This window comes from Tamandua tetradactyla, chromosome 6 (assembly GCF_023851605.1).
Source record: "Tamandua tetradactyla isolate mTamTet1 chromosome 6, mTamTet1.pri, whole genome shotgun sequence".
Lineage (NCBI taxonomy): Eukaryota > Metazoa > Chordata > Mammalia > Pilosa > Myrmecophagidae > Tamandua > Tamandua tetradactyla.
In genome coordinates this window covers 145,590,246-145,605,287 of record NC_135332.1, presented here as the reverse complement: position 1 = coordinate 145,605,287, position 15,042 = coordinate 145,590,246, and the positions used below count along the sequence as shown (strand labels likewise).

The 15,042-nt window shown below is 38.5% G+C and overlaps 1 long non-coding RNA gene across 1 annotated transcript; it reads left to right on the top strand.

The window, feature by feature from the left end:
* Positions 1-6,109: 6,109 nt before the first annotated feature.
* LOC143688913 (uncharacterized) lies at positions 6,110-12,613 on the top strand. The gene is made up of 4 exons (XR_013178379.1): positions 6,110-6,339; positions 9,651-9,787; positions 11,516-11,623; positions 12,310-12,613. It is a non-coding gene; the product is annotated as an uncharacterized LOC143688913 (long non-coding RNA).
* Positions 12,614-15,042: the final 2,429 nt, after the last annotated feature.

Genomic DNA, 15,042 nt, shown 5'->3' with positions numbered 1-15,042 from the left:
AAATCGAATAGAATATAATTAAGCATGTAATTAAAAGCATTAATAACAACACAGTAAAAAAAGTGGTTAAATTTCACTGAACTTTTTTTTTTCTCCTTTTATTGATTGTCTTCTCTCCTCCAAAGTAACAGTTTAAAGTGGAAACATTAGAAAAATCTTTGTGGATCATCAGAAGTTTGGAAATATAAGCAGTATCCCTACATAGATACAAATAAAATAATGCCTGGACTTACTTGATTTGGAAAACCCAATATAAAACAACAGGAGGCATTTGGAGAAAAGATTTCACATCATCATGGGTCTCTACATGGGATCATCTTGCCATCACCAGTGCAGTCAGCAGACCAAAACAGCTTTACTATTAAAATCAAGGCAAAAGCCTCTCCCGATAGAAATCTCTATGAATTCCTGTCTGGAGAAGAATGAATCATTCCATGCTTCATTTTCCTGTTTTGTTTCTTCCCTCTGCTCAAGAGTAATAATGGAAAGACAGCAAGTCCAGCACATTAAATTTGGATACTCTTTTCTCCCTAGCTCATTCAGCTGCCCAAGAGTCCAATGATAAAGATGGTATGTAGAGAACTAGAAAAATGGAAGGGTAGCATCTGAGGCATGTCCTTACCTGGAATGAAAAGTAGAGACTAATTGCATGGAAATGCCAAGGGTGCTAATAATAGCACCTTGGGCTTACTATAGCATATGTCTTTCCAAAGCATGGCATGCTTTGAAGACATACAGACTGCCTGGAAGCAAAACAAAGTTAGAAGATTATTTGAAATGAAATAATTTTTCAATACGTTCTATCACAGTAATACATGCACACATTTAAAAAATTCAAGTAGCCCTACAAGACTAGTTATATAAACAGTTTTCCGTGTGCCAAATTCCCTCTTCTCAGAAGCAGCTGCTTTCAATTCTTTCAGTCAATTATTTTGGTATTTATTATGTATCTCTAAATAACATTCTTGCACTACTATTTCTTGATTTCCCCCCTAATTTTAGGCATTATTTATTGACTTCCCACTATGGTAGGTGAGTTTTTAGCACTCCTTTATCACTTCTTCCCACTTGGCCCCATCACCATGCAGACTTCCCATTCCCCCATCCTTCCAACAAAGTTATATGTGTAGTTATAATTGTAATTAGAGTCATATTTACACATTGACATAATTATCACTATGTAAATGCTATTCACCACTGAGCCATGTAATGCACTATGCTTAACTTGCCTTTCTTGCACAACTTTTCATCTTCCCAGTAGGTTACAACTGTTTTGTTTATTTTCTGCTTATTTTTCAATGTCCTTATTATGAATTCAAATTACAAAATCTCCTCTCAGTATGTTCAGACTCATGAGATATTCTATCAGTTTCATTTATTTGAAATTTCTCCTACTTCAAATTATACTGTAAGTTGACATGTTGGGATCTTGGATCTCTTCCTATGTGTTTCCTTCATTCCTCTCTTGGGCTGGAACCCCCATTTCCTGGATCCCACATCACCAGCTTTTTTGTTTACTCCCTTGTTTTGGTGGAGCACGTCCTCTGTTAAGCATCATGAGGCAGGGTGCTCAGGAGGCAAATATTTTGATACTTTGTATGTCTGAAACTAGTTTTATTCTACTCTCTTGCTTAATTAATAACTCAGCTGTGTATAGAATTCCAGGTTGGAAATAATTTTCCCCGGAACTTTCAAGGCATTTCTTTAATGTCCATTAGTTTACAATATTGTTGTTAACATGTTCAATGCCATTCTAATAATTCTTTGATGAAACAGATAGTTATTTTTTCTTCTTTGGAACCTTATAGGATCTTCTCTTTGTTCTTAGTGTCCTGAAATGTCATTTTGATGTACCTTGGTGTGGGTTTCTTCCATCCATTGTGCCAGCACTAGTTAGGTCCTTTCAGTTAGCAACTCAACTTGGTACAATCTCCATAATTAATTTTCTAAAAATTATTTCCTCCCCTCTAGTTCCTGTTCTCTTTCTCTGGAATTCCTATTAGTCAGATATTGAATCTCTTGAACTGATCCCTCAGTTTTTTCTTTGCACGAGCAGGCACCGGGAATGGAACCCAGGTCTCTGGCATGGCAGGCAAGTATTCTGCCACTGCGCCACTGTCGCCCACTCTCAGCTAGGATTTTTAAAGGAATTGCATTGAATCTGTGGATCAATCTGGGCAGTACTGCCATCTCCACATTAGTAAGTCTTCTGATACATGAACCAGGAATGTCCTTCATTTACTTAGCTCCTCTTTAATTTCTTTCACAAATTTTTAGATTACAGAGTATAATTTTGCACTTCTTTCGGTAAATTTATTCCTAAATATTTTAATATATTTGAAACTACTCTAATAAATGACGTCATTTTAAGAACACATCTTAAAGTCCACATTCAAGGTATCTTAGTATTGCTGTGGCAGTTTTTATTTTTTTACCTTACTGGACATACATCTTACAGTCATCTTAAAGTCTCTGAAATTGAGATGTTTCTTCCAATCAAGGTATCTTAGTATTGTGCTGTGGTTCGACTGGTTGTATTTTTTTTACTTTACTGGACATAAATGGGACTTACAATCAAGGGATTCTTGGATTCAATCTAATATATCATCATATGTGAAATCCCTAAAACACTGAAGAGGAGATGAAAAAGTAGGCAGTTAAGATATATCCATTTGGATCTCAGAAAAGAGGCTTGATCTAGAGATCGAAATGTGGGGGTCACCTGGAATTGATTATTTAAAGCCACAACAGTGAATGAGATTACTTTGGTGAAAGAGTTTAGAGAAGACAAAAGGATCCAGGTTGATGCCCTTAGATCTCAACAAGTAGAAGCTGAGTATGGGAGCAAGAACCAGCAAAGGAAACATTTTAGTTTTGAGTTTATTACTGTTGTTTTTATTTCTATTTGTATTGTTATTGCTCAAGGGGGCAAGGGCCCTGTCTCTTTTGTTCTCTAATGAGCAAAAAATGTTCTCTAATGAAAAAAAAAAAGTGCAGGCACTGTACTGCAGTTATATATTAGGCTACATGCCACAGGTGAATTGAGAAAAATGATTCAGAAGATTTATTTAAGAAATAATTTATTGATTAATAACGAGCTCTTTTACTGTTGCAACTTCTACATGAGTACTACATGAATAAGTCTTTCAAGTCATCAGAAAAACATTTTAATTCAATTAAGATTTGGGATACAAAATAGGCTTACTGGATATTAATTTAAGGTGGAAGCAGAAAAACAGCCACTAGAGGTACTGTAACATTCACAATAATAACGGGATGTGTATAAAAATCCTTCTGGGGGTTCATATCCCATTTGCTCTCACCTTTCTATAAGATAACTAGGAGACCAGCTGGCAGAAATGCAAACTCATCCACCTTTCATTTACTGTGTATCATCTTACAGTTGTTAAATCTTATCTATTATCCTCCCCGCCTCCTTCATATTTCAAGAGCTCTAACCATCATATAAAGTTAGGACATACCATGTCCTCCAGGTAGGGGTTCTCAACCAGGGGAGATTTTAGTCCCCAGGGGACATTTGGCAACATCTGGAAATATAATTTGGTTGTCCTCCTCAGGGGGATGGGTTGCTATTGGCATCAAGTAGGTGGAAGACAGGGATGCTGCAAAATATCCCGCAATGCACAGGACAGTCCCCCACAACAAAGAACTGTCCAGCTCAAAATGTCAACAGTGCTAAGGCTGAGAAACCCTACCTACAGAGGTAAGTTTATATGTATACGAACTTCACTGGGACCAAGCCTATAGCTTTCACCAAATTCTCAAAGGGAGTATGACACAAAAATTTAAGAAACACTGGCTTTAATGGATATTTTATTAAGGGCGTGGTAAGGCATGATAATAATCCTACCCCTCAATACAAATCACTTCTGTGTTTAAGATTTATCTCTGCCAGCCAGATTTCATTGTCCCTTTCCTGCTACCTTCAGGGCCAGCCAAACGCAGCTCTTTGGATTTCGCTCTTCTAGGTCTTCTGCGTCCTTACCCACTCCCACTCCCATTAGCCAGGTTAATACAATTATTTTGGTTATTAGGACTACCCTGATTTCTTGGACACACCCAATTAATTTGATCAATATCCATTTATTCAATGCCTTCTAGATTTAACACACTGCTAGACACTGGGCATATGATGATGAAAATAACATGGTCCGTGCCCACATGGAGCTTACAATCTAGTTTGCAGAGAGAATAATAAAAAGCAAACACATAATTTGAAATTGCAATAAGGGAAGGGGTGAATAAAGTGAAGGCCGAGAAGAAATTAATTGAAGATGCAGAGAAAGGATAAACCAACTAGAGCACTGCATGTCATGTTTGATTTTGTATTTTATCTCCCCCAAGTGCAACCTCTTTTCTGGCGATTTTAAACAATGCTGCAATATCTATAACCCAGTTCAGGTAATTGGGGCTGTGTTCTTTATTCAACTGACATTTCCTGACCACTGATAAACAAATTCGGGAGAGTAGAGACTATGAGCAAGGTGAAAACATCAAATGAAAAGCTTCAATAACAGGGGTGGGGGTAGAAAAATGCTGAATAAAGTCAACGTCTAAAACGCCGTACCCGGATAACCTGCAGATTTAATCATTGCTGCAATAGCCATTTTGATCAGATACTGAAAGTTAACTGCCATTGCCAGTAAAATTAAAAGAAAAAAATTTACTTTAACCATCACAATTTAGCAACTCAGAATACTGTTAGTAGTGAGCCTACATCGAACAGGGATGCCTGACAAGCAATTTTTTTTTGTATATTCATCATCATGATAATTTCTTAGAACGTGTGCATCAATTCAGAAAAAGAAATAAAAGAAAACAGAAAAAAAATCATATATACCATGCCCCTTACCCCTTAATTAATCACCAGCTCTAAGAATAACCTCCAGGATAACCTCTCCACTCTGGAATCTCTCAGCCATTGACACTTTGTCTCATTTCACTCTTTCCCCCTTTGGTGGAGAAGGTTTTCTCAATCCCTTGGTGCTGAGTCCCAGCTCATTTTAGGATTTCTGTCCACCGTTGCCAGGAAGGTCCACACTCCTGGGAGTCATGTCCCACTTAGAGAGGGGAAGGCAGTGACTTTGCTTGTGTGTTGGCTGAGGGATAGAGGCCACATCTGAGCAACAAAAGAGGTTCTCTGGGGGTGACTCAGACCTAATTTTAAGTAAGCTTAGCCTATCCTTTGCAGGGTCGAGTTTCATATTAACAAACCCCAAGACTGAGGGGCTCAGCCTATTATTGCTTTGGTTGTCCCCATTGCTTTTGAAAATATCAATAAGTCTCCATTTGGGGGAAGTTGAATTTTCCCCCTTTCTCACCATTCATTTCCCAACGGGACTTTGCAAATACTTTCTTACTCACTCTGACAAGCAATTTTTAATGGGGAGGTCAGCCGTGAATGTTGAACTCACTATAACCCCCAGATCTGTAATAATTGCTTTTTTGTTTGTGTACGTAGGAGTGAGGTAAACTGCAGCCAGCGAGAGAACAAAGGCTGCCCGTCCCTGTTAAGGACACCCCTGGCCGCCGGCCTCACTGGGGGCGGGAGCAGCAGGCTTCAGTGGGTAACCCAAGCCGCAGCAGTCCCTGCGGTCCTCTCCAGCTCCCTCTCGGGGCCGGGGTCACTCAACCGGTGCAAAAGCGGTCGCTGCCGAGGCCTAGCAGGGAAGCACGTGAGCAGGGCGGCGTGGACCTAGGCCTGGCCACCTCCCGAGTGAGTGAGAGAGCGACTTGTGAAACACCCTGCTCCCGGGTTACTCGTCAGGGCCGAGATCACGCGGTTCCCAGGACCGGGTAATGAGGTTGCCCAAATAGAACACGCTACAGGGGAGGGGCGCACGGGGATAGACGGCGACGTCCCCTGCAGTTCCAATCTCCGAGGGGCGGTCGTCCCCTCCAGGCCCCGCCCGCTCCCGTTTATGTAATAGGGACGCGCTGCCATTGGCCCGCGCCAACGGAAAGAGCGCAGGCGCCCGAGCAGCGGGTCGGGGGCGGAGGCCGCGGCAGGAAGGCAAGTGGGCGGAGGTTGCGAGGAGCAGGCGGGCGCTGCCGGGGGGACTGGGAGAGCGGCGCGGCGTGCGCGGGCACGAGGCGCGGTGGCCTCCCCTAAGGCTGAGGCGGCGGCGGGTGCGCGCTGCAGCGGCGGGTGTGCGAGTCGCGGGCTGTTGTGCTCCCGGCTTTCCTCTTTCCCCTCTTTGGCGGGTGGAGGAGGCCGAAGCGGTGCCGGGCGCGCTTCCCTCTTCCTCCCCTTCCGGCGACTTCCCCTGGCCCTCTAGCGCTGCGCGGTCTCTCCGACGGAAGACTGTCCCGGCCCGGGTGAGCGGCAGCGGGGGCGGCGCTGACGCCGGAGGACGCCTGGGAACCGGGGTGGGAGCCCGTCGGCGGGGGGCGGCGGCGGCCGTGAGGGTCACCGCGGGTCGCGAGGGGCCACGGGGGCTGGCGGCCTCCCCGGCCTCCCTTGGGGCAGCCAAGCCCGGCCCGGCGCGGGCTGTGGGGCCGCGGGAAGGAGGGTAAGCTCGGGCGCCTGCCAGCCTCTGCAGGTGGCCGGGTCGCAGGCCGGCCGCGGGAGCGGAGCGGTAACCTTACCCCCTGTCGACAGCAGCTGGTCGGTTTCTCGAGGCCGGTGCTCCCTGTGGCCGAAGGGGCTGGGCTTCAGGCAGCCAAGGCCTCCGGGAGGCGCGTCTCGGGCCGGGGTCCATGAGGAGTGGCGGGTAGGTGGGGGTTGCGTTGCCTTTGGTGGCGGGGATGGGGCTCCCCGAGGCGGGTGAGGCCGGTTTGGGAAGGAAGGTGCACTGGACTGCAGCTAAGGTCGGTGAAGTGCGGGTTGAAGTAGACCTTACTTCTAGTGCTTTCCTCCTCCTCTCCCCAAACGGATGTAGGTAAAACAAGGGTCAGGATGTTGCTCACTGCCTGGGCCTCTTCGATGCAGATGGTTATAGCGAGTGTTCCCAGTCCCTTGATCCAAAATCCTTTACTTCTCTTATTCATTTGTTCAGGTTTTAAAACAATCTCCAGGGAAGTACTTACTAGTTATCTCCTGCAAGAGATCTTTTTAAAGGAATTCCGTGTTCGTTTTACTACTTCCCCTTTTGCAATCCTCTCGGGAAATCACATTAAATTAGTGTTAAATTCAAAACCAGTGAATAGGGATTTGTAAATGACTTGTTGCCTTTCAGTTTGTCGCTTTTGGTTAAGGAGTAGTTTATGCTTAAGTTTTTTTAATAGCAAAATCGATTGGCTTGAGAGCAAGTTCTTAAGTTGAGCTATCCTGAAGCAGGTGGTTTGTTCGTTTGCATTTCTACTTTCAGAAAGGAAATCAGTGCGTTGTGCTGCCCTACCCCCTGCATTTTGCCTATTTTATTTCTTTTACCTGTTTTCTGTTTTAAAAATAAGAAAAAGACTTTGCCTTTTAATATTAAAGCTCTTATGGCTTTCTTATTGTTATTAGTTGGCGTTGGCAGTGGAAAAATGGGTTAAAGTTATTCTGTTATAGTTTAGAAGCCCTAAATGCTAAAGTTAGAAATAATTTTGCCTAATTTTGTACAGGTCATTGCATGAAAATGCTGTCAAAATAGCTAATAACTTCTAGATATCAAAGGAACTTCTGAAATTAATGGCCTACCATCTTATAAATTTTTTTTTCAGTGTAAAACAATTGAGGGTCTGTACAAAATTAGTGTATTAACAAACATAACATTGTATGGGAGAGTTAAGATGCATAAGAGTACTCAAGTATTCTTACAGAAAGTATTAATACGTTGAAACATTAAGAACATTATAAAACATTGGGATACAGAAAGATTGAACACTTTACTGTCATCCAACTAATACATAAGGATCCAAACTTGTTTCAGTAGGGAAATAGATTTGTAAGCTTACCATAACATCTGGATTTAAATATACTTTCTGCATTAACATTAATAAAGGATTTGGTTAAAAAAAGAAGTTTGGAAGCTTGGTCTTCAAGGACTAACACAGCTGGTAATATTTACCATTTTTTTGGAGGGAGGGACTTCTTATGTTAGGCTAGCATACTAAACATTTTTGTGATTTGTTACAATGTTCAACTGGCTTCCTAGAAGAGCATTGATCATCTATATATTTTTTTCCCATCTTCTAGAATTGATTTGACTGTTGGTACAGTGTTTAATGTTAGTGGGAATTTATCCAAGCAGTGTTTTTGTTGTTTTTCTTTTTGGGAGAACTCATTAATTTCTGTGAAATGCTTTGTCCTTACATCTATTAGCGAATTAGGTTCCAGTCAAAAAAAGCCAACACAAGCCTTTCTGGTGAAGTTGATATAGATCTATTATTTGCTCATGTCCTGTAATGATTTAAATGCTTAAAATTTAGTTACAGTGCTAATTAAAGCTTTCCATAGAAATTCTCCTTAGGATCCAATTTTAATATGTTGATAAAAAGCAGCTGAGACTATATAGACCCTTTATGTACAGGTTTAACTTGTGCTTTCTAATCGAGTCTTATAATTTTAACTTTTCTCAGTGACTTGATTATTTTTACCCCCTTAGGTTCACTTCAAATTATCAATAATAAAAGGCAGTAACCTTACCTTTTTTTTTTTTTTGTACCTTACAATTTTATGCGGGTACCTATACCCTTTCTACAAAATTCATTGTTTAAATAGTGAACTAATTTAATCTTTTTTATAATTTGTGCAGCAGTCTTACAAAGACCAACTTCTTAGAAGGATTTATATAGCACAATAGTCTAATGAAACCCTAGTATTTAAGAGAACATTTCCCACCTGCTCTTTTGATCTCCTTTAGAAACATTAGCTAACAGTTCTTATTTCTCTTAAAATTCCAGGAATCTCAAGTCATAGCAGTTGTGACTAGAAGGGGAAAATATCTCTGCAAAGTGTTAAAATGAGCTGAATCTTGCGGGAGGGGGAACTAAATTTCTAAACTTTTGAATGGAAGATTACATACAGTAAAGTGCACAAATTTTAGGTATACTGCTTAGGGAACTTTTACAAGTGAATACACCTGTGCAACCAAATCAAACTATAAAACATTATCAGGCCACAAGTCTTGTTTATACCCTCTGTTCCTAGCCATTATCCCCTAAGTCTCAAGGTGACCTCTTTTATTATAGATTAGTTTTATGCTTTTTTTGTTGTTGTTCTGTTTTTAGTTTTTAATGCTATATATTTTTTGTATCTGGCCTCTTTCATATAACATTATGAGATCCAACCGTGTTGTTGTTGTAACAGTAGTTCCTTTTTCAGTGTTGTATAATTTTCCATCAGCCACACACCACAGATTATGTATTTTACTATTAATGGACATTTAGGTTGTTTCCAGTTTAGGAAATAGCCACTCTGAACATTCTTGTGTCTTTGGTGTACATATGTTTGCATTTATGTTGGATGTATACCCAGGAGTGGGATTACTAGGTCACAGGGTAGACAACTACCAGTTTCCCACAGTGGTTGTGCCAGTTTATACTCCAGTTGCAATGTATGTGAGAATTTGAAAACCCGTACTTTTGATTGACAGTTCTTTCTGTAAAGCTTAAATATTCAGCTCTGTGGAAGAGTTATTATTCTTAGGTTACTTGGTATTAGAATAAATAAATCATTTGCATGCTTCAACTTCTGTTTTTAGATATGGCTCGTGGACAGCAGAAGATTCAGTCTCAGCAGAAAAATGCCAAAAAGCAAGCTGGACAAAAGAAGAAACAAGGACATGACCAAAAGGCTGCTGCCAAAGCTGCCTTAATATATACCTGCACTGTCTGTAGGGTAAGGCGAATTGAAAGACAGCTTTCCTATGGGTAATGCGTTCACTGAGACTGGTTTTTATGTGGTAATATTGTGCAACAATGACAAAACAAATGCTTTACTTGAAATAGTAGATTTAAGAGCTCGTTATTTTAGTAACTCCATTCATCCATTCAAGAAATATTTCTTAGTTGGTTCCTGTGGCCAGGCACAGTTTTCTAAGTGTTAGGGAAAAGTAGTGAACAAAATTTTCTCAGGGAGACTAAAGATCTCATATTAAGGGCATATAGTAAACCTTGAGTTTAGTAGGGAAATCAGATTTACATTTTTAGCTAAATGAATTTTGAAGCTATATAAGACACTATTGAATATACCTTCAGTTATAGAATTAACTTTTTCTTTTCCCCCTCACTAAATTCATAGTATGTCTGTAAAACTATATTGAGTACATTCACATGAGGGCTTTTATAAGAATTAATGTGTTTATTAGCTTTTAAGAAGAACAGTACCAATAACTACTATTTAGTGCCTACACTACTCCAGGTGTTTTAAATGTAATAACCTGTTTAATCTTCACAACCACCCTATGAATTAGAATATTTTTATTCTCATTTTACAGACCAGTAATCTGAGTTATAAAGAGTAATTTGTGCACAGTTACCCACTTGTAAGTAGTAGAACTGGGGTCTTATCCCAGGCAGTCCAGCTCCAGAGCCCACACTGGACCACTATCCCACAGTGCCCCTCAAAGAAGTTTTTCTCAAATTCCAAGCTAGAGTCTCTTTATTACCTGTTTGTTTAAGCTCAGTAGTCTTGAAATTAGAAAATGGAAGTGTAAATGGAAAAATGCAGAGTGGGATCAGTCCAATAAGTATTTATATTCCTTTTATTTTCTAGGCCTTGTCTGGGTGGGATTGGTGATGCAGATGGAAAGAAATCTTCATAAGACATGATTCCTATACTGAGGAAGTTTATTATCTATTGAAGTCATTACCAATGAAATAGAAGTTCCTAATTACATAAAAGTTCTCACTAGTCTAAGAAAGAGGGAATCTATTACATTAATATTTAACCTTGATACACAAAATAGTGACGTTGAGCAGCCTCCACTTCTGTTTGAAAAGAGGCAAGATGAAAACAAATTTCATTAAATTAATGATGAGGAAATACCTTGACCTAAAAGTACTAGAATAATTTCACATATTTTAAAAATCAAGGCAAAACAACAAAAAAATCCTTTTATTTCATGTTTTATCAAATTGAATATTCTGAAGGAAGAATAACAAAGTCCTTGCCTAAGAAAGTCAGTATAGTGTGGTATTTGGGAGCTGAAGTACCTAGTTCCTCCGTTAAAAGGTCTTGTGCAAACTGAACTCTGGGTTTTAGTTTTCCTTGCCATGTAAAGTGAGGATACAGTAGGAACTAACTCAAAATTATTGTGAAGGTTTCATGAGAATTGAGGTAACATGCTTAACATAGTAAGGGATCAATAAAAATAACCTGTTGCTTAATATTAGTCACATAGGCAGAAGACTTCTTTCTGTGTGATCCACCTCTTCTTCATATAGAAAATGAGTGATATCTTAGGAATTTCAAGAGGTCCTTCTTCGTATATCAGTCACTAAATTGTAGAAATTTAAGTGTTGTGTGATCTTTGTCCATAAGCAGGCTCAGTATAAAACAACAGGATTTTTTAAGAGTTGACATTTATTTTTCTTTCATAGCTAAGATCTAATTCTTCCTTTTAAGACACAAATGCCAGACCCTAAGACCTTCAAGCAGCACTTTGAGAGCAAGCATCCTAAGACTCCACTTCCTCCAGAATTGGCCGATGTTCAGGCATGAAGTTGTTTACAGGTAGTTGAATTTTCTTTATTTTGCTTTGTTAAAATGTCAGAGTTGTATAAGAAAGCATAAATTACCTTCTAAAATTGTGAAATTAATTGCTGCCTCGTAGCTGAGACTTCATACTGCTCCCCCTTCTTAATGTTTAATTCTACTCGTTATGAGTCCATTTTCGCAGACCATTTCAATGTGTCTTTAAACACCAAGTTTCTGTTATGGTAACTGAAAAATTGAAGAATGGGGAGGGGGGAATGCTGGCTAACTCTGGTCCAAGAATGGAGAGGATTTGTCAGCTTAAAAAAAAAATAGTGCAATTATTTGCAGGACTCGCAGAAATTATACAAGTCAACATCACTGAGTACCTTTTTACATGTGTTTTATTATAGTCTGGTAAAAATTTCTTAGTACATTAGAATATAGGGCAAAATGTAGGCATGTAGTATATTAACTTCGTAGTTACTTGAAAATCATCTGTTTACACACTTCTACATGGTTGGGTTTTGTTTGCTGTTTCTAAATAATGGTGTATGTGTGTTTGAGAATGATTTCTTTTTAAAACCAATTCATCAAGCATCTTTTGTTAGTTTATAAAAGTGAGAACTTAGACATGTTGTGCTTTTTGGACATTTGAACTCCATATAAGGAGCATATGTGCAATGGCTACATTCACTGAAAACTTTTTTTTTTATGTTTTATAGGTGAATTCATGACACCTTTGACTCTTCTACTGTCTCAGACCTTAGGTAACAAACCTGCAGCTGCTTTTCTAACAAACTGTTGATCAGCAAAAATAAAGGGGCTACAGAAGCACTCATTTTTATGCTGTTCCCTTTTGGGCTTCATGCAAAGACAATTCTGTGTAAATGTACAGTTAACTCTGATTTGGAAATCTGAAAATCAGTCCATCCTTGTTATAAAAATTTTTTTACAATTGTAATTATATTGATGTTCATATTGTGTAAAATAACTCATTTAATAAAGTAGTACTTTGATTTTACAACATCACAGGATAAATGATTCTAGAAATTCTGTTCTAACTTTCCACTTTGTTTTTGCCTTACAAAAATCAAGTGAATTCATTAGCCAGAATTGCGCCTGCAATTCTTATCCTCATTTCTCAGCTCAGTGGCAGATTCATTAGTTAAGCTAGAGTAGACTCATTCATTAAATTTGTGTACACAGTTTCATTGGCAGCTGATGATCTAGGTGAAGAATGACTTACATGCTGCCTTAATCTGTTGCAATTATGCGTCATTTTCCTCTTTGATCATTGCTTATGTTTGAGGTTGAAATATTTGAACTTGCTGTATGACCTGGCTAGAGTTGCTAGCCAGGTGCATCCTGCAAATAATGCATAAATTCCTAAAGTGGTTGGATTGTTAGTGGGCCTTACTGAAAGGTTAGGCTCTGAAATATTTGTCCTAAAATGAAATCATTAAGCTTATTGTTTAATATAAAAGGTTGGTGGAACAAATGTGAACTGGTAAAGAGCTATCTTTTATAAATTATACCTGATTTGTTGAAAATTAAGTTCTTTAATTTGAAATTGAGACTCATAATTTCTAAAGGAGTTTTTGGAAGTCAGTGATTTGATCAGTTTTATGAATTAATTTTGCATTAACAGGAAAATTGGTATGACTTGTGGCTGGGTTAATTCCCAGAACCCTGTTATTCCTTTCTTTTGTGAGTTGTTGATTTTAGGACTTTGTTCTGGTTCCTAAAATCAAAAACTTTATGTATAGTATGACTTCAGTATGAGCTAGAAGAGTATTAAAATAAGCCATTATCCACATTATTTTAGATAGAAAAATGGTGAAGTGAGTTGGTTTGGTTGAATAGGGGTAAATCCTACCAAATTAAAGAATGTAATACTAGGGGTCTTGTAATTTGCTTTTGTCAACTATTAACTTGCACAAATGAAGCTGCTATAACTGAGGTTTACTTTGAACTCAGTTTAAATTTTAAAGTTAACTTAATTGAAAGAACACTCAGATATATTAACTGAAATTGCTTAGAGCCATCATCCTGATCCTGTGGATTACAAAATACATTCGCTCCTTCTGCTGTAACTCATCACTGCATTTGAATTTTGCAGCTGGGCATTTTCTGACATTTGTTCATCTTCACTGTAAGTTTAAAATATAATATTTCAAAGGAAAAGCTCCAATGGTGATAGTTTCTTGGCAGCTCCTATTCTTAAATGCTAACTTTCAAATATACTCCTTTTGTTTCATGTATTAAATTTCCCAATTTTCAGATTTAGTATTTGTTGTTTCTTAATGTATTGGTTACCGAAACATTACAGTTTTGCCTCATTTCTTCTGGATATTAGAGAAGTTCTGGTTAACTTACAATTTAAGTTTTTAAGAGTACTTTGTTTAAGTTTAGTAACGGATCATTTAAAAACCACTGTCAAGGGTGGGCTGCAGTGGCTCAGCAGGCAGAGTTTTTGCCTGCAATACCAGAGACACGGGTTCGATACCCAGTGCCTGCCCATGCAAAAAAAAAAAAAAAAACCACTGACAAGTTTTGGATTTTTGTTTGTTTTATTAACTAATTCAGAATTAAAAACTTGTTCTTGTGTTTTACCCTTTCTTACAAGCATCTGAAGACACCATACTTAACTATGTAAATCAGTCATAGGAAATTAGTTGCGCTTATCTTGTGTAAAACATTCTTATATTTCATGTGGGGATTATCAGTATTTCATTAATATTTTATTGTGTTTGAGTTAAATCTGCTATAAAGGGAAAACATAATTCTCAGATACCCTCATTTTTTAATTTGAAGATTCTTTAACAGATCACAACAAAGTTTGTTATAAAACTGTTATGGTGTCTTCAAAGACTGGATAAAATATACAGAGAATTGGTCCCCTTGTATTCTGTATTTCCGTTAGTTAACAAAAAGTGGGGTTAAGATTGAACTTGTTTCCATTCTCTTCATTTGGATTTCCATCCCCATGTTTAACTGACAGACTGAGGCTCAGTTGTGTGTTGTAATGTATCATTAAAGAAGATATTAAAGAAAACCTAAACTAGTCTAATTTCTTCTACATTTTAAGAGGTTTATTATATTACCTCTTTCCCCCTTTTTCTGAATTTAGAATTGTTTTTTTTACTGCTAGAATTTTCTCTTGAGTGTAGCTTGGTAGTTCTAAGGATGGCAAGAAATTTCTTTGATTTATTATTTTCTCTGTGTGGGCTTTGTCTATTTTGAGTTTACTGAATATTTCTTAAGAATGAAAGGCGAAAGAGTTTGTTGTTCTGATACCCTGTTATATAGAATAATAAGTATGCATTGTTGGAAGGGGGAAGTAATCAGCTGTGATAAAAATAATGCTAAAACTAAAAATACTTGGGTCAGTAGAATTGAATTGGATGGATAAGTCCCTGATGACTTAAGATTTGAGTCATCAGATTTTTCAGTTT